Below are 24,807 nucleotides of genomic sequence, written 5' to 3'. Positions count from 1 at the left end.
AATATGGTTCTCTTCCTCTTGGGAATAGCCATTTCTGTTGAATTTGGCCAGTGCAGATTGCTGAGAATTTCATTTTGGTTGATTTTTGATAAGAATTTGCCTCAAATTTGCAAATTTCTTCTTATATGGACTGGAAAGAACTTGAGATTTTTAAAAAAAATGAATGTAGGAGAAAATAAAACTTGACAAATTTGTCTGTCCCTAGTTATGTCCCTCCCAATGCTGTATTCAGTGTTCTGGGGAATATAGGCCAGGGATGCAGGCCTGATTAGTTGCATCCCCCAAATTTATTGCCATCTAAGAGCCTTTCAATTTCTAGTTGTTTTTCTACCCTCCATTTTTTCTCCCTCCATTAGCATTAGGTCTAGGCTCAAAGAAAACCTAATGGTCACCCATGTCACTAAGGGCTTGTGAGTTCTACGCAATCACACTGCCAGTAGTTTAAGGCTGTATGAATGTTTCTGCTGTGCAGCCCTTGTCTTTTTTATTTTTGAAGCTTCCCTGTTTTGAAATCCAGTATTTTTCTGCATACCTGGGAGTACCTCTTGTCTGTGGGTAGCCCCATTTTTCTGGCCAACTAGTCTGTACAGGGTCATCCACTTAGCTTGTAGAGGGGGATGACTTTCCTGCAAACATAACTCAAAGAGAAATGAATTGTCAAAATGTATAAATACCTGATTAAACCTTTTTATGATCAGCAATTTAAAAAATCTTCAAGCCTGAGTTACTGACTTACTTTCATATAGTGTATTCTGGTGGTGGTAGATAATTAATCATAAGGCTATAAAAACATGTTGGCAATATTTTATGCTTGATCTGCAATTCTGTAAAAGTGTGAGAGCAATTTGTTTTGACGTTTTGTGACTATTGGGGAAAATTATTGTACTTTGCAATGAAAGCACATTCAGGCTGCAATCCTATACACAGTTACCTGGCAGTAAGTCCCACTGAACTCAACAGGGCTTATTTCTGAGTAGGCTTGTATATGTCTGCACTCAGTTCAGTATTCTACCTCCTTGCCATGAGCTATTTAACCATCCTATCCAAAAGATCATACTTCATAGACAGAGGCTTTTTTTTTTGTTACTAATGGTTTAAACAAATGCATGTTTTAGAGATTCTTCTGTGTAAGATGTGATGCTGAAAGAGGACAGAAGATGTTTTATAATTCCATTGTCTTGTATGGCCCAAAATGTGTTTAATATTCTTGTAGAATGCCTGTGTTTTTTGGTTTTTTTTTTAGTAATCCTCCTCAAAATCACCCAGTTTTTCAGTTTAGCGTTCCACATTTTATCATTCAGCATGTTCATTTTAGCTTTTTAGCATTCATTGATATTACATCCTCCTTATTCATTAATCCCTTATACATACACCACATACAAAACCAGGCCATTTCTCCCAGCGCCCAAGCACATGTAGCAGAATACCTTGTATTAATCAGATAATTGTCTGTGTCTTCACCAGTCAAATTGTTTCCAGGATAAGAGTTTGTCTTTCTTTGCTCTGGTAAACTGCAGTGCTTCTCTTCATATGTGTCCACAGGCACGAAGAGCAGTACTTTGTAAGTACCTGCGCTGAGCTTACAACAAGTAGATTCACTCATAGGGAAGGATTCCAGCCTGATGTATCATGTGACAGATTTTGACCTACTTTGTGAAATGGAAGGTGGGGGCCCTTCTTTGCTAGGGTTTGCACTTACAAGGGCAACATGTTGCTGATTTCACACAGAAGACTTACTTTAGGGCAGGGGTGGGGAACTCCTTTCAGCCTGAGAGGGCCAAATTCCATTTTGGCTGAACAGAAGGCAAAAGGGTGAGGCCCAAAATACAAAGAATATCAGCATATTTTAGCTTTAACTAAACTGTAGGAGAGTAACTAAGCTTTAGGAGAGCATTTTAACCTTTTAGATTAAAAAAACTACACAAAATGATTGGTGGTTGGGGAAAAAAGGGTGGCACCAGGGGAAGGGATAGTGGCCATCTGGGAAACCTCAGAGGGCTGGATTGGGACTGCAGGCCTGAGCTTCCCCACCCCTGCTTTAAGGGAATAGTGGAAGCTAGTCCCACTAGCTTGCAAGCAGGGGCTGTAACCTCTTGGCATGAAAGGGGGCTGCCATTAACTGGACCATAAGTAACAATGCATAGAACTGTATTTGATCCATCCCATAATGCTGGTAGTTAAGGGTTGTTGTGTTGTTTTTATCTGTAGGCAATCAAGCAGTGTTTAGTTATTGATTAGAAACAATATCCTATGTCTTGAGAGTGTCTCTACAATCTGTGGCTTTCCGTATTGTGTGGCTGTCTTGTATACTTAAATTACAACAGAATTATTATTTTGCATTTGCAATGTCACAGACCTTTCTGAATGGTCATTCAAAGGTGGGATTTATGTATTTTTTACATTTATATCCCACCTTTCCTCCAAGGAGTCCAAGACAGTGTACATGATCCACTTCCTGTCCATTTTATTCTCACAACCACCCTGTGTGATAGGTTAGGCTGAGAGTCAGTGAGTGGCCCAAGTCACCCAGTGAGCTTCGTGGCCGAGTTGAGGACTTAGAACCCAGGTCTCCTGAGTCCTAGGCCAGATCTATACTACTGCTTTTTATCGGTATTGAAGAGCACTGATAACTGTTGGGGCACATTCAGTATTCTGTATACCACTTTTCTAGCGCCATTTCCTACTTTTTATTCCATATTATCCAAAAGACCACAACAGAGGTCACTGTGTGTGCTACGATGTATAAATATGCAAGAGGGATATAGCATCACCAAGATGGAACTGTATTGATATGACAAGAGGTGTAGATGTGACCCTAGTCCAGCATCCTGACCACCACACCACATTGGATTAACTTGTTTCCATAGAAACAATGGGTGAAAAGCTGAGTATGTATGTGTTACAGGACTTCCAGCACTTATTCAAGGTTCAGTTTTCCTTAGGAAAAGGTCACTGAAGACTTATGATGTTTCTGTGATATAAGGTTTATTTACACATATATCGAGGCTGAGCATAAGATGAAGGTCTACAGCTTTAACTCTCCCAACAGATTCCTATTCCCCAGCAGCTGTGCAGGAGAACCCCTAGTCCTGTAGGATTTCCTGCAGAGAACAAAGTCAGTTCCCTGATGCATTTTCAGATCCAGTTACAGCACAGACTGACTGCTTCTCACAGAGTTTGCTTGTATTGATCTCACAGACCATTTTTCAGAAAACGGATAGAGAGAAAGGTAAGTCCCTTTCCAGAACAGTCTACCTATGTCCATCTTTGAGGCCATACTTACCTGGCAGGGGAGACGCCATGATCATGAAGGTGGTTTTCCCAGGGTGAGGCTTATCCATTGCACTCCAGGTGTCCTGCCCCCTGTGATTTCCCCAAATGTGTGAAACTCAACTGAATAAATTGTGGTAGTGGGGGACTGACTGTATCTCTGAGGACGGCCACCACTCAGCTGAGCTCCATAGGCAGGGAACCTGCCAGGCCCAATCCTATCTGGATGCCCATCAGCCTTCAAACTCGGAGGCTGATGGACATCTTGTGCAGGGTGGGAGGTGTGTGGAGGCGATTGTCATCTCTGCACTCATCTTGCCCTGCATTTTTGCTAGACGGACAATTTTGCCGGTCTAGCTGGGGCTCTCTGGAGGGGGAGGGAAGGAGGCTGGGGTGGCTGGAGGATTCTTCATAAGCCAGCCCCTGCCTGCCCACAGAACTGCCGACTTTCCCTCTTCTCTGAGCTTACGTTTGCGAGCTCATAGAGGCAGCTGGTGCAGTTCTCTCCACACCAGCTGCAAGAGGGAAGGGGAGCTCAGACTCCTGGGTCCAAGGTATAAGTACTGTCTCCAGCCTCAGATCCAGGAACTGAAGTATCCTATGGCCCCCCAGACTCTGTATAGGAGTCATAGATTTGCTCTCTGAACCTGCCCAACCAGTTTGATCCATTCTAGCAATCTCTTTTCACAACCAAACTCAAGGCCCAAACTATGTATGTATGTGTGTGTATGTATATGTAGATGTACACACACACCCACACACACTCTCACAAAATGAATAAAAGCAAAATCTAAAAACAGGGATTGGACATATTTTTTTCTAAAACAATACAGTATATATCTTCAGTCATTCCACTCTCCCCATAGTGCAACTTCTATATAATGAACTTTTTCATTATTTTAAATAACCGGCTGTTCTTAATTAGAATCTTGAAGGTTAATGGCATAAAGAAGTTAACAGTGTTTTTAATAATTAACACCTGTTTATAATTGGATAAATGCTGAATATTCTCCCCATCTTCAAGGCTTTCACATACAGAATGTATTTGTCTATTTTTGTTAAATATCCCAGAGGTTAATGAGCTAAGGCACTAATGCTAGCACTACCACTTAATGATACTGGTGTTTGAAGTGAAGGTGGCACATCTTCTGTACTGAAGCTGCCTCTGTCAGCAAACTCTGCATGTCAGTTGCCAGGCTGCTGTGTGGCTTAGGACATTGCAGAGCCATCATTCCCAGTCTTGAAACAGCATGCGAATCTTGAATCATGATTAAGTTGAAGAGGACACTTGACCTGGAGGTATTCTTAGAGCGGATTGATGGCAAATCTGTGAGTAAGCAGTGGTTTACCAATAAATCTCAAACTTTCAAGCATGTAGACTTACTATAGCTCAGGACTTGGTGCATGCAATTTGGTGATGAATGCAGTAAGACGAGGGTTGGCAACATTATGCTTGTGGGCCCCAATGTGGCCCTAGACGCCTTCCTTGGCATCCACCATGGTGCCCTCCTCCCCCCACTCCCTCCCCAATTAATACATTTTCTTACTATCAGCTGGGATCCCTGTGAAATAGTTTGTGCTGAAAGCTGTGGGTTCAAAGGAGTTGCTTAGTGTGTTGAGGATCAGACCTCACCTCTGCCTTGTACTTTGGGGAAGTTACTTGACTTTTCCCATGGCAGCCATTTTGTGATGATGCCTAGGTCAATTTCTTAAATTGCCAAATGTGCCCACAGTGGTTGCCTGCCCTGCAGTAAGAAGTGTTTAAATATGAATTACCTCTTCTGCACGTAGCGACAGACATCACAGGTAAGGGCTTTTTGACAGCCTGCATAGTGCATCAAGGGTAATGTTCAAGGCATTCAGGAAGCAATGTATGAGCAGAATTGTGGGAAATGGTTTATTTATTTAATTCATTTATATATTAAATGTATATACTGTCCAACGGGCAGATGACTTCAGGGTGGCTTACAATCATAACATGCATTTATATGCATGTCTTCTTTTGAGAAAGATATGGGCATGCCAAAATTGAGAGCCAGTGTGGTGTAGTGGCAAGAGTGTTGGACTAGGAGCTGGGAGATCTGGGTTCTAGTCCCCACTCAGCCATGGAAGCTCACTGGGTGACTTTGGGCCAGTCACAGACTCTCAGCCCAACCCACCTCACAGGGTTGTTGTTGTGATGATAAAATGGAGAGGAGGAGGATAATGTAAGCTGCCTTGGGTTCCTTGCAAGAGGAAAAAAGGTGGGGTATAAATGCAATCAATCAATCAATCAATCAATCAATAAAATGGACCAAGTATACAACACTAGACTTTCTCAGAAGTGGACACTTACATTAAAAACAAAACAAAACTCTGATACGGTCTTTGTAAATATGGAGAAACTGCTTTGGCTTTTTAAAATGTAATGGAAAGCATTCCTTAGTCACTTTGCATTTTCATAGACCCACCAAGTAAGCTTTCTTCTTTACTTTGTGCAAGACAAGGAATTGGACATGCTTAAAATTTCCCTTGTAATTGGATTTCTCAATCCCACTTCCCCCATCCCTCTGTGCCTTGTGAGCCCCCAGCTCCTTTCCTGGGCCCTCAGGATGCACCCTGGCAGCTGTCTTCTTTTTCCATGGAGTTGCCATTGCCACCACCACCAGCTCCTGGGCCCTCAGGACGTGTGCCAGCAGCTTTCTTATTCCAGAGAGTCACCATTTTTAAAATGGTGACTCCCTGACACAAGAAGACGGCTGCTGGCATGTGTCCCGAGGGCCTAGGTAAAACGCTGGGGGCTGGGCAGCAGCAGTGGCATGGCTGGGCTTCCAGATCACCCCGAAGTGCACCAAAGCACTTTGAAGTGACCCGACCCGTTTTGCGCTGCTTCGTGATCCCTCCGCTTCGCCTTGGAAGCAGCCCAAGGTGGCCTGAAGCACCCCGCTTTGGCTAGGAGTTCAGGCTTCAGGTCGAAGTGGTGCACAGCCCTCCTTCTAACTATAGTTAAGATGATGAACCATATGCAGAACTTTTATAACATATATTATTGTCTTTTTCCTCCTGTAATGTCCTGCATTTTCAAAGCATGAAAGCCTTGTTGCATTATTCCCCTTGCACTCTTAAAGCGGACAGTGGTGCATGGTTTGACAACATAGGTGCCATAGGAATCACAAACAGTTATGTGCAGAAGATCATTATGTAGGGTAATGTGGGTATATCCTATACCCACACATCTGAGAGTAAGCCCCATTAAACTCCAAGTACACATGTATAGGGTTGGTTTCCCATACTGTTGCACTGTAGGAGACTGAGTTGTAATGTTATTTGATCCTGGCTTCTTTTACTGCTGAGCTCTTCTTCCATTTGGATGAGATTTTGAAAGTCAATCATATTGTTTTTATCTTATAAATACAGCCAGAACCCTAGTGACCTTATCAAAGTTAATTTCACATCCCTGATCCCTCAAAATTCCCACAGAATTGCACCATGAAATGTTGTACCCTTTGAAACAATGTCATCTCCTCCCTCACACACCATTCTTGTCCAGACCACGGAACCTATCCAGTCCCATTGGGTGAGAGTCCTGTGATCCATCCACCATGGGCAGTAAGGCCCATTGAAGGTTGTCAGAGATGGGACCATTGGCTGCAGAGTGGAAGAAGGAAACAAGCAAAAGAATGGTAACCAGCAGTTCCCAAAGAGTCAAACCCACTTCCCTACTTGACTTGTACCTCCCCCTGCCCTGACATACTTTGTGGGCCCTGTCCAGCTACCAGAATTTTTTTAATCAGAAGTTGCTGAGCCTGCCACATGTAATAGCCAGAATACTCCTGCCTGAGAGGAACATCCAGTTTGGCCTTGAATGCAGTCCTGGTTCCAGGGTTTTGAGAGCCCTTGAGCAAGACACCCTCGATGGGCCACCACCCTCAGTGAATCTACTTTCTAACCGCCATCACTAACTGCTCTTTCCCATCATTGCTACCATTTGCTTGCTTGACAGGCAGAGACCCCGTGAGAAAGTAGCTACTGGCATCTACTGCTCCTCCTACTCATCACCACTGTTAGCCGGGCCAGAGTGAGAGGCTGGTGAACAAGCCATTTGCAATGGTGAAGAGGGGAAGTGACTCCAGGGGGATCTCATCGGTAGGAACCTGCTGGGGTGTGAGCCCTCAGCAGGTGCCCGACTGTGCCTACCCTTGATGCCTATGCCAACCCTGTTGTTGTTGTTGTTGTTCAGTCGTTAAGTCGTGTATGACTCTTCGTGACCCCATGGACCATAGCACGCCAGGCCTTCCTGTCCTCCGCTCTCTCCCGGAGCATGCTCAAGTCCATATTCATTGCATCGGTGATGCTATCTAGCCATCTCATCCTCTGCTGTCCCCTTCTCCTTTTGTCTTCAATCTTTCCCAGCATCAGGGTCTTTTCCAGTGACTTTTCTAGGGATGTACGAAAGTTACTTACCGTTTTGCGAATCTGATTCGTGGTGGGGGGGGAGATGCTCCGTCCCTCCCCCCGGAATCCTCGACGTGGGGGAGGCTCTCCGTCCCTCCCCCTGGAGTCCTGCCCAGCTGGCTCCGCTCTGCAGGGATTCTGCGGAGCCGCCGGCTGGCTCCGCCAGCAGCCGCTGGGTAGCAGGGACGCAAATGGCCGTTTGTGTCCCTGTATTCAACCGTGATAGGCTACGTAAATATTTACTTAGCCTATCACGTCTGGGTTAAAAAACAAAAAAACAAAACACGTACGCAAATGGCGGCATACGTGTTTTACGTAGGCTAAAGCAGCGAATCAAAAAGGAATGCAAATAGAGCCCACTACGCTATTTGCGTTCCCCTTTATTTTCGCCGTAATAGCCTACGTAAATATTTACGTAGACTAAGATGGCGAAAAATAAGGAACGCAAATGGTGGCTGCTGTAGCCACCGCCGTTTGCGTACGTGTTTTTTTTTAACCCAGACATGATAGGCTACGTAAGTCTTTATGTAGCCTATCATGTCTATGTAAAAAACAACAACAACAAAAGACCAGACTGCAAATGGTGGCGGTGGCAGCCGGTTGGAAGACCAGCCACTGCCGCTGCCGCCGCTGGAGCCGCCACCATCCGGAACATCTGCCCCAGGCAAGTCTCGTTCCACGGGGGATCCGCGGGGGGGGGGTGGCTGGGGGTTGGCGGGGGGGTGGCAGGCTGTTCCGCCATGGATTTTGGGGGGCTGGATGCCAGTGCATTCGGCTTCCCTGAAATCTTTGGCGGAATTCTCTGCCATCCCTAGACTTTTCTCTTCACATTAGGTGGCCAAAATATTTGAGCTTCAGCTTCAGTAACTGTCCTTCCAATGAGCAGTCAGGGTTGATTTCCTTTAGGATGGACTGATTTGACCTCCTTGTACTCCAGGGGACTCGTAAGAGTCTTCTCCAGCACCACAGTTCGGAAGCATCGATTCTTCGGCGCTCAGCCTTCCTTATAGTCCAGCTCTCACAGCCATACGTTGCTACTGGGAAAACCATAGCTTTGATTAGACGGACCTTTGTCGGCAAGGTGATGTCTCTGCTTCTTACTATGCTGTCTAGGTTTGCCATAACTTTCCTCCCAAGGAGCAAGCGTCTGGCTACAGTCACTGTCTGCGGAGATCTCGGAGCCCAAGAAAATAAAATCTGTCACTGCTTCCATTTCTTCCCCTTCTATATGCCAGGAAGTGATGGGGCCAGATGCCGTGATTTTAGCTTTTTTAATGTTGAGTTTCAAACCAGCTTTTGCATTTTCTACTTTCATCCTCAACAAGAGGCTCTTTAGATCCTCTTTGCTTTCTTCCATTAGGGTGGTATCATCTGCGTATCTGAGGTTGTTGATAATTCTCCCAGCAATCTTAATTCCGATCTGTAATTCATCCAACCCGGCGATTCTCATGATGTATTCTGCATATAAATTAAATAAGCAGGACGACAATATACAGCCTTGTCGTACTCCTTTCCCAATTTTGAACGAATCAGTTGTTCCACATCCGGTTCTTACTGTTGCTTCTTGACCCTCATACAGGTTTCTCAGGAGACATGGAAGGTGGTCTGGTACTCCCATCTCTTTAAGAATTTGCCAGAGTTTGTTGTGATCCACACAATCAAAGGCTTTAGCATAGTCAATGAAGCAGAAATAGGTGTTTTTCTGGAATTCTCTTGCTTTCTCCATGATCCAGTGAATGTTGGCGATTTGATCTCTAGTTCCTCTGCCTCTTCGAAACCCAGCTTGTACTTCCAGTAGTTCTCGGTTCACATACTGCTGAAGCCTAGCTTGTAGGATTTTGAGCATCACCTTGCTGGCATGTGAAATGAGCCCAATTGTACGGTAGTTTGAACACTCTTTGGCATTGCCCTTCTTTGGAATTGGAATGTAAACTGAGTTTTCCAGTCTTGTGGCCATTGCTGAGTGTTCCAAATTTGTTGGCATATTGAGCGCAGCACTTTAACAGTATCATCTTTTAGGATTTTAAATAGCTCAGCTGGAAGACTGTCATCTCCGCTAGCTTTGTTGTTACTAATGCTTCCTAAGGCCCACTTGACTACACTCTCTAGGATGTCCAGCTCAAGTTCAGTGACCGCACTATCATGGCTATCAGGGACATTCAGATCTTTCCTGTATAGTCCTTCTGTGTATTCTTTCCACCTCTTCTTAATCTCATCTGCTTCTGTTAGATCCCTGCCTTCTTTATCCTTTATCATGCCTGTCTTTGCACAAAACGTTCTCTTGATATCTCCAATTTTCTTGAAGAGATCTCTAGTCTTTCCCATTAAGTTGTTTTCCTCGATTTCTTTGCATTGTTCATTTAAGAAGGCCTTCTTGTTTCTCCTTGCTATTCTCTGGAAATCTGCATTCAGTTGGGTATATCTTCCCCTTTCTCCCTTGCTTTTCGCTTCCCTTCTTTCCTCAGCTACTTGTAAAGCCTCATCAAACAGCCACTTTGCTTTCTTGCATTTCTTTTTCTTTGGGATGGATTGAGTTGCTGCCTCCTGAACAGTGTTACGGACCTCCGTCCATAGTTCCTCAGGCACTCTGTCTATCAGGTCTAATCCCTGAAATCTATTCCTCACCTCCACTGTATATTCATAAGGGATATGATTTAAGTCATACCTGAATGGTTTAGTGGTTTTCCCTACGTTCTTCAATTTAAGCCAAAATTTTGCAAGAAGCAGCTCATGATCTGGGCCACAGTCAGCTCCAGGTCTTGTTTTTACTGACTGTATGGAGCTTCTCCATCTTTGGCTGCAAAGTACATAATCAATCTGTTTTCGATATTGACCATCTGGTGATGTTCATGTGTAGAGTCGCCTCTTGTGCTGTTGGAAAAGAGTGTTTGCTATGATCAGCATGTTCTCTTGGCAAAACTCTATTAGCCTTTGTCCTGCTTCATTTTGTACACCAAGGCCATGCTTGCCTGTTATCCCGGTGATTTCTTGACTTCCTACTTTAGCATTCCAATTAGGGGTGGACGAAAGTCACTTACCTGTCGTCGAAGCTTGTTCGCGGTGGGGGGGAGGCGCTTTGCTGCTCCCCCTGCGAAGTTCAGGCCGGGGGGGGAGGCTTCCCGCCTCACCCGGCCGAAATTCAGGCCGGGGGGGGAGGCTTCCCGCCTCGCCCAGCCGAAATTCAGGCCGGGGAGGAGGCTTCCCGCCTCGCCCGGCTTCGAACTCCAAAGTTTAAAAAAACCAAAAAAACGCCCCCGTGATAGGCTACGTAATGATTAACGTAGCCTATCACGGCTAGGTCTGCAAAGTCAGCTGTGATAGGCTACGTTAATCATCACGTAGCCTATCACAGGTGACTTAAAAAAAAAAAAAAAAGCGCGTACGCTAATGGCGGCCCACATAGGGAGCCGCCATTCGCGTTCCTTATTTGGTCGCTGTAGTCTATGTAAATCTTTACGTACACTATGGCGAAAATAAGGGCAACGCAAATAGCGTTGCCCTTATTTTTGCCGTAGTCTACGTAAAGATTTACGTAGACTACAGCGACCAAATCAGGAATGCGAATGGCGGCTCCCTATGGGGGCTGCCATTAGCGTACGCCCCTTTTTTTTTTTTAAAGTAACCTGTGATAGGCTACATGACGATTTACGTAGCCTATCACGGCTGACTTTGCAAATCTAGCCGTGATAGGCTACGTGAATCGTCACGTAGCCTATCACGGGGGCGTGTTTTTTTTTCTTTTATTGGAATGGCGGCGGCGGCAGCCGGTCGAAAGACTGGCTGCCGCTCCCGCCCCACCCGAACACCCGCTGAACCGCCGGCCAGACCCGCTGACGGGAGGGACATTCGGCAAAGGTAAGTCCCGTCCCGGGGGGGTGTGCGGGGTGCAGGGGGGTGCGGAGAATTTCTCCCCGAAACTTGTTCGGGGGGCCGAACATGTTGGAGCTCGGCCCCCCGAAGTTTCGGGGAGAAATTCTCTGCCATCCCTAATCCAATCCCCTATGATGAAGAGGACGTCTTTTTTTGGTGTTCTAGAAGGTGTTGTAGGTCTTCATAGAACCGATTAACCACAGCTTCTTCGGCCTCAGTGGTTGGGGCATAGACTTGAATTACTGTGATGTTGAATGGTTTGCCTTGGATTCGTACTGAGATCATTCTATCATTTTTGAGATTGTACCCCAGTACTGCTTTTCCCACCCTTTTGTGGACTATGAGTGCTACTCCATTTCTTCTAAGGTATTCTTGCCCAGAGTAGTAGATATGATGGTCACCTGAATTAGATTCGCCCATTCCTGTCCATTTTAGTTCGCTGATTCCCAAGAAATCGATGTTCAATCTGGCCATCTCATGTTTGACCACCTCTAGCTTACCTTGATTCATTGATCTGACATTCCAGGTTCCTAAACAATGTTGTTCTTTACAGCATCGGACTTTCTTTTCACCACCAGACACATCCACAGCTGAGTGTCCTTTCGGCTTTGGCCCAGCCGCTTCACTCTTTCTGGCGCTACTTGGAAATTTCTTCTGCTCTTCCCCAGTAGTATATTGGACACCTTCCGACCTGAGGGGCTCATCTTCCGACGTCATCTCTTTTAGCCTTGTGATACGTTCCATGGGGTTTTCTTGGCAAGAATACTGGAGTGAGTTGCCATTTCCTTCTCCAGTGGACCACATTTTGTCAGAACTCTCCACCATGACCTGTCTGTCTTGGGTGGCCCTGCACGGCATAGCTTATGGCTTCACTGAGTTACATAAACCCCTTCGCCACAACAAGGCAGTGATCCATGAAGGGGGTTGCCAACCTTGCTTAAATGTAAAACTTTGAAATTTAGGTGCCAACACTTTATGCTGAAACCCAAGACCTATGTGCTTGTATATGCAGCGTAGATACCACAGTGGCATTAAAAGTTTGATAACAACAGATATTGCCTTCAGTCATTTGCATACCACAGAAACCATGTGGTATTTTTGGTAATTTCTTTAGTCTAAAAACTAACATCCTGGTTTCCTGCTCTTAAATTAAATATAACCATTACTCACATAGAAGGTTTTCCAAATGTATAAATAATAGGTTAGTGCACTTCTTAATTATTCTGTCATGCTGTTTAACTGAGATCTCATATGCCTTTTCTTTTCATAGCAAGCTGCTGCAGTTTTATCAAATGAAACTTAGTCCTATGTTCTAGACCCTGCTGAGGAATGATGAATAAATTAAGTTTGAAGTCTCATGTATTAGGGTGGCCTTGAAAAATATACTAGTCCCAAATATTAACATTTGAAGGATTTGGGGCGGGGGGGGGGGCGGGGAGAGAGGACGATTCTTCTATAGCTGAAAGCTTAAGCATAGTTTCCTGGGACTAAACTCCCAAGCCTGGGAAACTCCATCAGTATAAATATTGTATGACTCCCCCCACTACGGAAATTTAATTGTGCATTCAAGTATTATACATGATGTGGAGAATGTGGATATGGAGACATTTTTCTCCCTGTCTCAAAATACTAGAACCCAGGGTCATCACATGAAGTTGATTGGTGGGAGATTCAGGACAGGTAAAAGGAAGTACTTCTTCACACAGCGCATAATTAAGCTATGGAATTTACTTCCACAAGATGTAGTGATGGCCACCAGTTTGGATGGCTTTAAAAGGGGGTTGGACAAATGCCTGGAGAAAAAGGATATCGATGGCTACTAGTCTTGATGGCTATGTTCTACCTCTAGTATTAGAGGCAGTGATCCTATGTACACCACTTGCTAGGGAAGATGGGCAGGAGGGTGCTGTTGTGCTCATGTCCTGCTTGTGGGTTTCTGGTCAACAGCTGGTTGGCCACTGTATGAACAGAATGCTGGAGTCTGGACTAGATGGACCCTTGGTCTGATCCAGCATGGCTCTTCTTATGTTCTTACTGTCATGCAAAGAAAACAAATAAGGTAAAAGGAGTCTACTTAAAACTCCAGTGCTAGGATTTATTTTTGCAGACCTCCAAGGGGTATGCACTGGCTTCTTGGATGGTTTCACATCCAGTTACGGACCCAGACTTGCTAGCTTCAGAGATGTAACTATATTCTCTAGACCCAGTGTTGCCAGGTCAATTAAAAAGGTATCTTAAAACAAAAAAACAAAACCTAGCAATAATCAGTCTCATGGGAGGGTTCTGAGATGAAGGCTGTGAATGTGTGTGAGAAACAGAAGTCTGAAATTTGAAATGAAAGAAAGAAAGCTGACACTTTTAAAGCTGGAGTTAGCTAGATGTAGCTTTGAGATGCTGCTCAAGTGTTCTCGTGTGTGTGTGTGTGTGTGTGCAGTACTTGCTGGCAGAGTTTCAGTTTGCCTCCATTATGCCCTGCTCATATGTTTGTAAATAAAACAAATATTACAAGGTCACCCAGTATCAGTGTCTTATCGAAAGAAAACTCCAGTTGGTAATGCTCCCCTGGAGCTCTTCATCACTCATAAGTAGGATACATACAACAATAACGTGTCGGGACTGTTTCTCATTTATTTTGTCTACATTTTAAGTGTGATCAAAGAATCTTCAGACAGCTCTAAAAATTCCACCCTTTAAAAGTATGTATTGCTTCCCATTCCCTCAAATGTTATATATTGCTTCCCATTCAGATTAGTAGCATTTATGTGAGAACACTGAGAAAAGAATAGACCATTTGGCCATCGTCAAAGAAAATGATAGACTTTTATCACCATTTCAGACACTTCTCATGGAGAGCTCTATCAAGTGTTGGGAACAGAGTACTTTTTGAGTATATTATGCTGGATTGCAGTGGGGAGAAAAAGTACAATGAATAGCTGCAGACACATCTCCACTTTAAAATATTTAACCAAGCCTTGAGCTGAAGCAAATCAACAGTGCTGTATTCACAACAAGCTGGAGTATCTCACAGATACACTTTGAATTTAGTCAATGACTATTTGTTCTGCTAAGGTCTTATTGAAATAAATGGAGATTGACTACTGCAAGTGGTTAGTGAACTGATTAAACTGCATGCACAATAGTGCAAGAAAACATCTTGGTTCGTTCCTGGAACACGACATCTATGTTTTTCAACCAATTGTACTGTATGAGCTTATGTATGTTAAGTCCTCCCCACCCCTGGAAGCTGTCATTGTGCCTTTGAATTTGCATTGTTCGCACTTGGCTTTAAGTGGGTGTTTTAAAAAAAGTTTGGGTGTCACAGAGTGAGTGAAGGGGGGTAAGGAGGGAGAGAGTGCACCTCAACGTGGGTGTTCGATAGTACGACTAATTCAAGCAGACTTGATTTATTTCGTTTTGGCTTAGATTGCTCAGAAGCCATTGTGAGGATATTCTCATGTTTAAAAAGATGCCTTTTCATTTCAGCATTACCCACCTCCCCCTTTATGTTTGACTTAAGAATCAATTGCAGCTTTCACTGGGTGTGGGAAAGAGTGATCAAAATCTAGGATTATTTCCTCCTTTCTATATGGAAAAATGTGAAGATTTTGTGTAGGTGTGAAAAGCACAGATTTCAGCACCCTGGAAGAAAATGAAGACTGGAGATGTTACAGTCATTCAGGTTCAAACATGTGAAATTGTATGTAGTATATATGTGCATTAGGATATGTGGAGGCATCCTGCCTTCATTTGCGTCAGTGGGAGTGCTGGTATTGATATTGGGGGTTTACAATTCCTTGCACAAAATTGTGTTATTTATAAATATAGCCTGTTTTTAGATAGTCTATTTTTCAAACCATATGAAAATTATTCCCAAACTTTCCAGTGATGATACACATCAGTACAATTTTATGATACCATTTGAAAATATTTGACCTATACTAAAATGTGAAATGCCAGACATGTGAAATTGCACATTGCTTACTTCAACAGTGCTTATTAATTTCTAACATGTGATATGCTAAAGCTCAAATATCAGTAGAAGTAACATTATTTGATGTTACATTCCCTATCCCTAATCCCAGATAGATGAAGTCAGCTGTAGCTACTGAACAGTGAAATCTATCCTGCACATGGTCAGAGGCACTTCCCTGAGCTTTCAAAACATGGCCAAATTTTTGCAATTTTTTTTTTAAAAATTAAAATGTATAAACTGCCCTTCATTCACAGGATTCCAGGGTGGTGTACATAACATCAAAAAACAAACAAATCCAATATAAAAATGATGCAATTACATGTGCAAACTAAACAATCAATTCAGTTTATAAGTTATTTTATTTTTAAATATTAGAATTCTAAAACATTAAAATGTTAAATGCCTGGGCAATAAGAAACATTTTAACTTGACACCAAAAAGAAAACAAAGTTAGCGCCAATCGTATCTTCATTAGCAGGGCATTCCAGAGTCGGGGTGCCACCACAGAGAAGGCCCTCTCCTTTGTAGATAAATAGTGGTCTGGTTTGCACATATCACTAACCCATGGTATGAGCTGTTGAATTCTGGGTGGTTATAACCTGTAAACATGGCTGCACTAAAAAAAACTCATGGTTGTTCTGTTTTGAACTCTGGAATAGTTTAAACCATGGGTTGTCGTTACCTGTGAACCCAGAACAGTGGGTTGTTCATGGGTTGTTTCACCAGGCTACACAGGTGGCAGGCAAGAATGGTAAAAACAAAACCAGATGCTCTACATGCCAGTACTATAGTGCTGCAAAGTAGGGATGGATGGACTCACCTCCCTCTGGGGATGTCAGTTGCTCACTAAGCTGCCACTGCTGCCCACACCCACTCATTGCATTGTACAAGCCCCTAGATGGCTTGGCAAGCACTGCAGGGCCTCCTGCCCCTTCTCTTAACTGCCATTGTTACACAAAATGGCATCTTGGGTCTTTCTGGAAAACTAATGCTGCATAGGTTGTAGCCATAAAGGGGCCATCTATGCAACATTACAGTTCTAAATGGTCCATTCCTCTGGAATCTGCGGCGGAATGGCCCCACTTACCTCTGCTCCAGGAGGATTCCCCGCGGAATGGCACTGGGCTTTAGGCTTAACTGGACCCATTCACCTCCATGCTGATTCCCATGTTGCTTTAAAAAATGGCTATCGGCAGGGTGTGCCCATAGATTTATATGCAAAATAGAGCCGTGAATCTTGTGCATAAGTCTATGGGCACATCCTGCTGATCACCATTCTTTTAAGCAACATGGAGATCAGTATGGAGGCAAATGGGTCCAGGTAAGTGGCCCTCAAGCCAGGCGGCTCTGCAGAATCCTTGTGGAGATGAGCTGCTCTGGAGGATTTGGGGGGGGAGGAATGGATCACCTCCCCCCTGGATGGATTCCCCACTGGAACAGATGGTGGGGAATCCGTACATCTCTAGGAAGGAGCGGGTGACCAATCTGCATTCATGGACCGCATAGCGCTTGGTGAACGGCTCCGCTAAGTGCCACATGGTCCGCAAATGGGAGTCCAAGGTGCTGAGCAGGGGGGAGTCCGTTAGACTCTACCCCCATATCAGGCACTTGTGACATCCCTACTGCAAAGGCATTTGGGATAGAGGAAGGGAGTGGGCAAAAGAGGAGGAAAATAAACAACCAGGGTATTGAGAAAATAAACCATGGTTTATTTGATCATCTGCCAGACAAACCATGGGTTTGCTGTAGGGCAACAAACCATGGGTTAAATAAACCATGGGTTAGTGCTGTGTGTGAACCAGACCAGTGTATATCTCCCACTGACGGTATTCAGAGAAGTGTCTCCTCTGTAGATCTTAGTGCATGGACAAGATTTTATGGAAGGAGGTAGTCCTTTAGGTTTTGGGGCCTGAACATCTTAGAATACTTAATATGGTATTCTTTTTCCACCCCATGTGTCATGATGTCATACATCTTTCTCTGAGTGTAAATGAAACACAGGTGATCATGGCCAAACTGTTTAGGTCAACATAGAACCATAGGCAGAAACAGAATCTGTGATGGAGCAAATCGTAGAAGCCATAATAACATCACCTGTTCACTGGAGGACTTGGTGTGTTGCAGCTCCTGCGAATTGTCAGTCTGATGGAGTTTGGAGGTTTAGTCATATCAATCATGCAGTCATCCTGCACCATGGAAAATGGACAAATTCATAATAAATCTCCATTTTAATTATAGATATATTACTATTTTGGTGGATCAGAATAAGGGTTTGCTGTACTTACAGGAAATATTAGCAGCCTAGAATCATAGCACGGACTGAATAATTGGACATTTCAGCAGCATCACTAAATAAGGCAGGCAGCAACCATATTGCTGTGCTTTGGAAACAGAATGGCTCCCTCTCAAGGTTTCCTTGTTGACATCTGGCCTGGGGAAACACTTGGTGCTTATGTTCCTATGTCCTTTCTCTCTCTGCTGTGTAAGGTCAAGAGAGTGAGTTAGACAGAGGAGGTGCTGTTGTGATAGCTGCTGTGCCTGTGGATTTAAACAATTGGGACAGGCATCTAGGTTAATCCTCTAGCAGCAAGTATGGCCAGTAGGCAGCTGTACAGAGCGAGAAGGTAGGCTAGCTTGCCTCTTGACTGCTTGTCGAACTGAACTTGCCCTTCACCTTAGGTAAGTGACAAAGTGCATGGCTGGTTGGCTGCATTGCAGTGAAAGATCACATAAGCCAATAGTGCCTGATAAACTGATGTCAGCATGCTGCCATACAAGACAAATGTGTACAAGCAGCAGTCCACAAATGGCGGGTCGGTTATATCTGCAAACAAACGGTCAGAATGCCTTCAGAAGCCTGCACCTTACACTCAATTATGTGGAAATCTACCTTTTCTTTTAATCAAGGTTCCCTTAAAACACAACAGCAAACAGTGCCTCTAAAGAGATAACCGTTAAAAGGAAATTATGTTCAGTAGGATGGATGATCCAAGTAAAGCCTCAGCTTCTGCATATGGTGGGCCGGGAAGCAATTCCTGAGCCCCCAGGACAGCTGCCCCTGGAATCTGCCAAGGAGCCAGATGTCTCTTTTGGAGAGCTCAGTCACTTGCTGGACACAAATCCTCTGATGGTGAATCATGTTTAGTACTCTGGATTCTGACCTCAGCTACATTAAAGGTGGCATAGAGAATAAGGAGCATTTGCTCAGCATAAATTTGGGGACAGGCCATGTAGAGGTCCATTAAGGCTTAAAAAGAGCAAGATTCCGGCATCAACTAATAACAAGGCATTTATCCCCAGTCAAAAAGCTGACTGACATAATTCTGAAAAAACTATATATCACAACTGAAAAGAACTATATGTCACAACTATATTGTGATATATATCACAACTACATTACCAAGCTTTAACAGCATTTTTAAGAGTTTTATTTGTGCAACTGGTGATATTGAGATTCCCTTTGAAATGTACCCCTGGCATTTCCAAATGCATCATGCCTTTGTAACGGGTAGTTAATTATCTCACTTGGGAGACTTTTTGGCTTGGCCACATTGAAAACATCCCATTTGAAAAGGAGGGATCCAAAGCTTAAGCAGGATTATGAATTTTTTATTCCAAATTAGTTTTCAGTTTTATTCAGATCATTGCTGAAACACAGATGCAGTTTTCACAATGGAAAATGTTGTCTATGGATATTGGGACTGATTGTGTCAATATAAATTTATTGCACATTGTTATGTTCTAACAACTCCCACGATTTTCTGTAATCATTCTAACTTTGCCATCAAATCCTGATTTTAATTCTGTGCTCATTGAAAGGACACCCAGTCCTGTGGAAATCAATCATGTTCCAGCTATGGATGCATTTGTTTTCAGAGCTATGCCATGCCATAATATATAGACAGTATCCAAGTTATTAGATATGCCTTCTGATTTACTGTTTTGATTTTACTTTTACTTTGATTTTCTCAACAGCTTTTGTGATGACTTTCCCTGTAGAGAGCTCTGCAGCTGATAAAACAAGCTTCTTTTTAACCCTGAGAACTTCTCCATTCTTAAGTTTGGTTCTTCCTGAATGTTGAGAATTCACGTTGCATAAAGATTCCTAAGAAATGTGCACAAAAATGTATGCACATTTCTCCCAAAGCATGCACTTTTGCCTAATAATAATATACACATTTTTGCAAGCTATTTTTCTTATATAATGCAATTGACTCTTACTTTCCTCTAATATATGCGTTTTGGTATGCATTATTTGATTGAAAAACTCCATTCCAAAATTTGGGAGAATTGCAAATTTAGAAGACTAACCGAGTTTCAGTTCACACAGTGGCTCGGAAGTGTGAAATTAAAGTTGACCTTAAAATGTGAACAGAATGCATTTCTCCCCCATCCCTGGTGTGGATGCAAATCACATCTTTATTTCTAGCTTGCAGTAAATCTTGGAGATTAGTTTTTTAAGCCCAGCACAGTTTACACCAATCACACTTCATATGTATCTAGGTGCCCACCTGGCTACCTTTGGGTCACAGACAGTGCAGGAGCAACTTGGTCATATAAGGGCCAAGTAGTAATTTTTGCCCATTAACCAGATTGGCATGGGGAGACAGGGTTTCTCTCCCTGTCCCCCTGCTGTTTACCTTGGGGGAGATTATGCAAAGGGAAACCTATTAATTGGCAGAGTTAGATCACAATGGCAGGGCCCTGTGAGAATGTAACAGATACAACTAGGATCATCAGTGAGCACTCAAAGGCACCAAGATAGTGAAAGGGGATTTCATAGCTCAGACCTGCTACTGAGGGGTTTTGGACCCGGGGGGCAGGGAAAGGAACCCTGTTGGTGCTAGCACACACCCAGAGCTTTGGGACTCAGGAGGAGAAGTGAGTAAGAGAGCCTTCCTTACAACTTGAAAAGGTGTGGCCAAGTGGGGAGGAGGTATTATTATTATTATTATTATTAATTGCATTTACATCCCATCTTTTTTCCTCTTGCAAGGAGCCCAAGGCGGTGTACAGAATCCTCCTCTCCATTTCATCCTCATAACAACAACCCTGTGAGGTAGGCTGTGACTGGCCCAAAGTCACCCCAGGGAGCTTCTATGGCCGAGTGGGGACTAGAACCTGGATCTCTTGGCTCCTAGTCCAACACTCTCACCACTACACCACACCGGCCGGTATACTGCCTCCAACTAAGGTCAGGTCAGGTTTGCCCTCATGGCAAGGAAGGCTACAAGGTGACTCCTGAATTATTATAGCGTTCCTGCACAGCTCATAGGATTCATGGAAGAGCCCCTTTCTGTTGAACATCAGTAATAAAGATGTGGCCCTATTTAACCCAACAACACATTTCTTTCCCTCTTTATTCTGGGTGTGAGAGCAAATAAAAGGCCTGTATCAGGTGCAGAGCCTAAGGCATATGGTCCAAACCTTGCCCTACTTGGACCTCAATCCAGCCCTCCAGGGAATGGATGCCTGGATTTTGTGAAATCCACCCTGCATGTGCTTCATGGATTGTGCAGCATCATTCATGTCACTGTCTGCTCAGAGACAGATTCATTTTTTTATCTTTTTTTTAACATTATGTGGGAAAATATGCAAATAATTCCGTAAGAGGGTTCGGAACAATTTATGTAATTTACATTACTATGTAACATTTAGCGTATTGTCCCCCATTCTATTCAACTTTTCCCCACGTGTATATACTAGTCTCAACAGAAACTTGTATATTTTCCTACGAATAAATTTGCCTAAATTTTGGGAAAGTTAAAAAACAATAATCCGAAAGTCCATGGACTCAAGGGGTCTGAGGAGGTTGGTCTGCAGATTCCACAGGTTGGATTCTTAGACATCTGAGCTCATTTTGGTCCGCCTCAAATTTCTCCAGCATGTCTTCTCCAGGGTTCCCCAGATGACGACATCACACCCCTTCCCTCAGCCATCTATCATTGGTGGTTCCCCAGCTTTTGAGCAGTTTTCCCCCTATTCTAAAAGGTTGAAATGCATATCCTAAGGCTTAGCTACTGGGAATAAGACCTTTAAAATACAAATTTCCACAAATACTAGCATATTGTCCATACCCCTTTTGTCCCACCTTTTGTCTTTGGCCCCACCCAGCACTAAAATGTTGCTCCAGAGAGTCTCCAAAATGGAATTTGGTCCTCAGGCTGAAAGAGGTTCAACACCTCTGGCCTACAGGCTCTGGCTGATTTGTCTGCTGCCCCAGTATAACACACTCATTCACTAGTGGGTTTTTAAGCCTATAGGTGTAGGATGAATAGACAAGGAGACTTACTTCAAAGTTAAAACAAATACGTTCTTATTTAAAAACATAGTTACACTTTAAGAGAGCAACCCTATGGGGATAGGTGGCTGCCTGTCCAACACACGGTGAAAGAAGCGCAGGGGGGATCATCTCCTCAGCATTGCAGCCACTCTGCATTTGTGGCTAGACAGCCGATTTCGGCTGTCTAGCTGTGGGACAGCGGAGAGTGGGGTGGGGAGACCAGACAACACATAAGTGTTGTACCAGCATTTCTGGACTCCCCACCTCGCCCCCAGGAATGCCCCCTTTCCCCCACTCCACACTGCTCTTCTGAGTGGGGATGATCTGTGCTGCCCACAAGGCAGTGGCAGAGGGAGGGGGGGGCAGTTCTCTGGGAACCGACCTCCAAATGTGGGCTCTGAGGTTGGTTCCTGGAAAACGTCCAATCTTATGGCTGTCTAGCAGCCATAGGATTGTGCCCTTAGATGTGTAATTATTCAGCATCGGCAGTTTAAATATTACCAATATATCCTTCAGTTGTTTCTTGTTTTAGGTTGCACTGTTACTATTGTATTCCCAGAGTAATTCAGTATGCTAGTTATGTTTTATGAAGCTCCAAATAGCCTAGGCCCAAATTATATTTGATAGACTGCATGCACCTTTACATTTTGCAATTTCAGGGATTGTCTATGAAAAGATGTACAAAGGAATGGCTTCTAATAATCCCAGCACTGTGCCACTAAATGGGGAAGGTTGTCTCTTACTTTAGACAGTCCCATCACTAAACATCAAATTTAAAGAGATGGGGGTCCTTATGATCCCACTGATCATACTATATTTTAGAGGTACTGTTGCAGAACCCAGAGTCAGAGAGACCACGGAGTGAAGGAAAAAGAGATTCTTTATTTAACGCGCGGGCTTAAGGCTGGAATCATTTCCAAAGAGCCAGAAGCCCCGATTTACATTAGCACATTGGTTTTATAGACATTGTGACACATATGAAATGGCTCCTCCTCCCCCTCCCGCATGGGGTTGCAATCCTCAACATTTCTCTTAGCACTATTGTTTATAATACAAGAACTGGGTTATAGGGTAGCCATGATAAGGAGAGAACAGAAGAGAACAGCAGAGAACAAGATATACAATTGTATGACCATTGACAAGATAAGGAATTCCTGTGTCTCATCAGCTTACAACAATATATTTAAGGGAGAAAGAGCTCAGCAAGAACATGAAGCATGAGACTGCATGAGGCTACTTAGTCTGACCCCCGATATGGTTGCTACAGTACCTGCTTTCCTTATCCTTTAATTACTGCTGCCCCTATCCAAGTATTAGTATAGCCCTATTTTCATTATAATACACTCATTCAGTAGTGGGGTTTTAGGCTATAGGTATAGGAAGAACAGACAATGAGATTTACTTCAACGTTAAAACAAATATATTATTTTTATTTTAAACCTATTGACACTCTAAGATGTTAATTATTTAGCAGCTGTCAAGGGCTCCTTGGAGGGCTCTCTCAGTCTAATTCAGTAGCTAAGTCCAGACACAGACAAAGGGATTCCTTTTCAAAGCTTTATTCTTCTTTTACAACTTAACAACTATACCGTTTGCAACTAGATCTGAGCAGCACAGTACCTATGCCCTAAGTTGGAACAGTTGGTCCCTGTTTGAAAGGGAATTACTGGCAGACCCCTGAACTTAAGGACTAGGGAGAGTCCCTCCCCTTTTCCCTTGGATCCTCTGGGCACAACCGTTGTTTGCACGCCAACCGGGCACTTCGCCTCCTTTCCGTGCCCTCCATCTGGTGCCGCTCTCTGCATCTGCGTCGCGCATCCACCAAGTCTGCTATCTGTGCTCGGTCACTCCCTGGACTGCTAACTAAACTAGGAATGCTGGTGGGAGGAATCTCCGTTAGCTGTTGGTCCTGGGAAAGAGGAGCGCGCTCCTCTCCCAGGAGCGACTGCTCTTCCTCAGAATCAGAACTACTCTGAGATTCTATGGGCTCAGTGTCCACCCTGACAGCAGGTTAGATATTACCAATATGCTTTACTTATTTCTTGCTTAAAATTGTACTGTTACTTTAAGGAAACAGCTACTGCCCTAGTTTAGTTCACTTTCCTAATAAAAACCAATTGCCAACTTCCATTTTCCTATCTCCACCCCAGATAGCCCTCACAGAATAACTGAAAGGTCTCAACCTATATTCCTCCCTCTGGTCAGGAACTCATTGGTACAGGATTGAAGACATTTCCCAGCTCTCTTTCTGTATACACTTACAGCTTCCTAAGATGAACATTCTTCACCGGGCAAGCTAGCTTCAGTTTCACTTGAAGTCCTCCTTCTAATCAGAAACTGGCAACAAGGATTCAGCACAGACATTTCTCAATTGTCTTCCTCACCCTTCTGGAGATTTACAGCTTCCTGTCTACAACTGCTTTCAGCTGATAATCTGGCCCAAAAAGCTTCCCTATAAAACCACTATTAAAATCTTCCTTTCACAGCAGATCTTCACAGATTCTAATTTCAGCATTCCTAGTCTGCTATCACTTTCTTCTTCCTAAGGCTTTTCTCTACCTGACTTCCAACCTATCCTGATGAGTCTGATCTTTCATACCCCTCATCTAGAATCCGCTGGCCAATAACCCTTTAGCACCTGGCTAAATGCTAGTCCATTGGTCTAAACTTAATAGTTAATGTAAACAGAATATTCTCATTGGATCTATATTTTTTTATTCTACTGTCGGGTATAAGAACAACTGAACCTATCCATAAACCTACTAAGGCCTATAGTTGCCTCCTTGGTGAAAGTAACAGCTCTTTACATGATGACAACTGTAGGCTTCACATATAATGTAACTGTTAGGCCCCAGTTATTGGTAAACTGCCAACCTTTTCACCTCTCACAGTTAAAATATTCACAGTCCAAAAATATGATAACATATATAATGTAACACACTCTTGTTTTTAAATTTACACAATATTTAAACAAAAA

General features: G+C 43.6%; 1 non-coding gene across 1 annotated transcript; it reads left to right on the top strand.

Annotated features, from left to right (window-relative positions):
• Nucleotides 1-3,275: 3,275 nt before the first annotated feature.
• Nucleotides 3,276-3,433, top strand: LOC146339996 (U1 spliceosomal RNA). Its single transcript, XR_014784600.1, has one exon. It is a non-coding gene; the product is annotated as a U1 spliceosomal RNA (small nuclear RNA).
• Nucleotides 3,434-24,807: the final 21,374 nt, after the last annotated feature.

Source organism: Heloderma suspectum, chromosome 7, assembly GCF_057233095.1.
Source record: "Heloderma suspectum isolate Gila_16-S chromosome 7, 16-S_ref, whole genome shotgun sequence".
NCBI classification, from domain to species: Eukaryota; Metazoa; Chordata; class Lepidosauria; order Squamata; family Helodermatidae; genus Heloderma; species Heloderma suspectum.
This window is presented reverse-complemented; position numbering and strand designations above follow the sequence as displayed.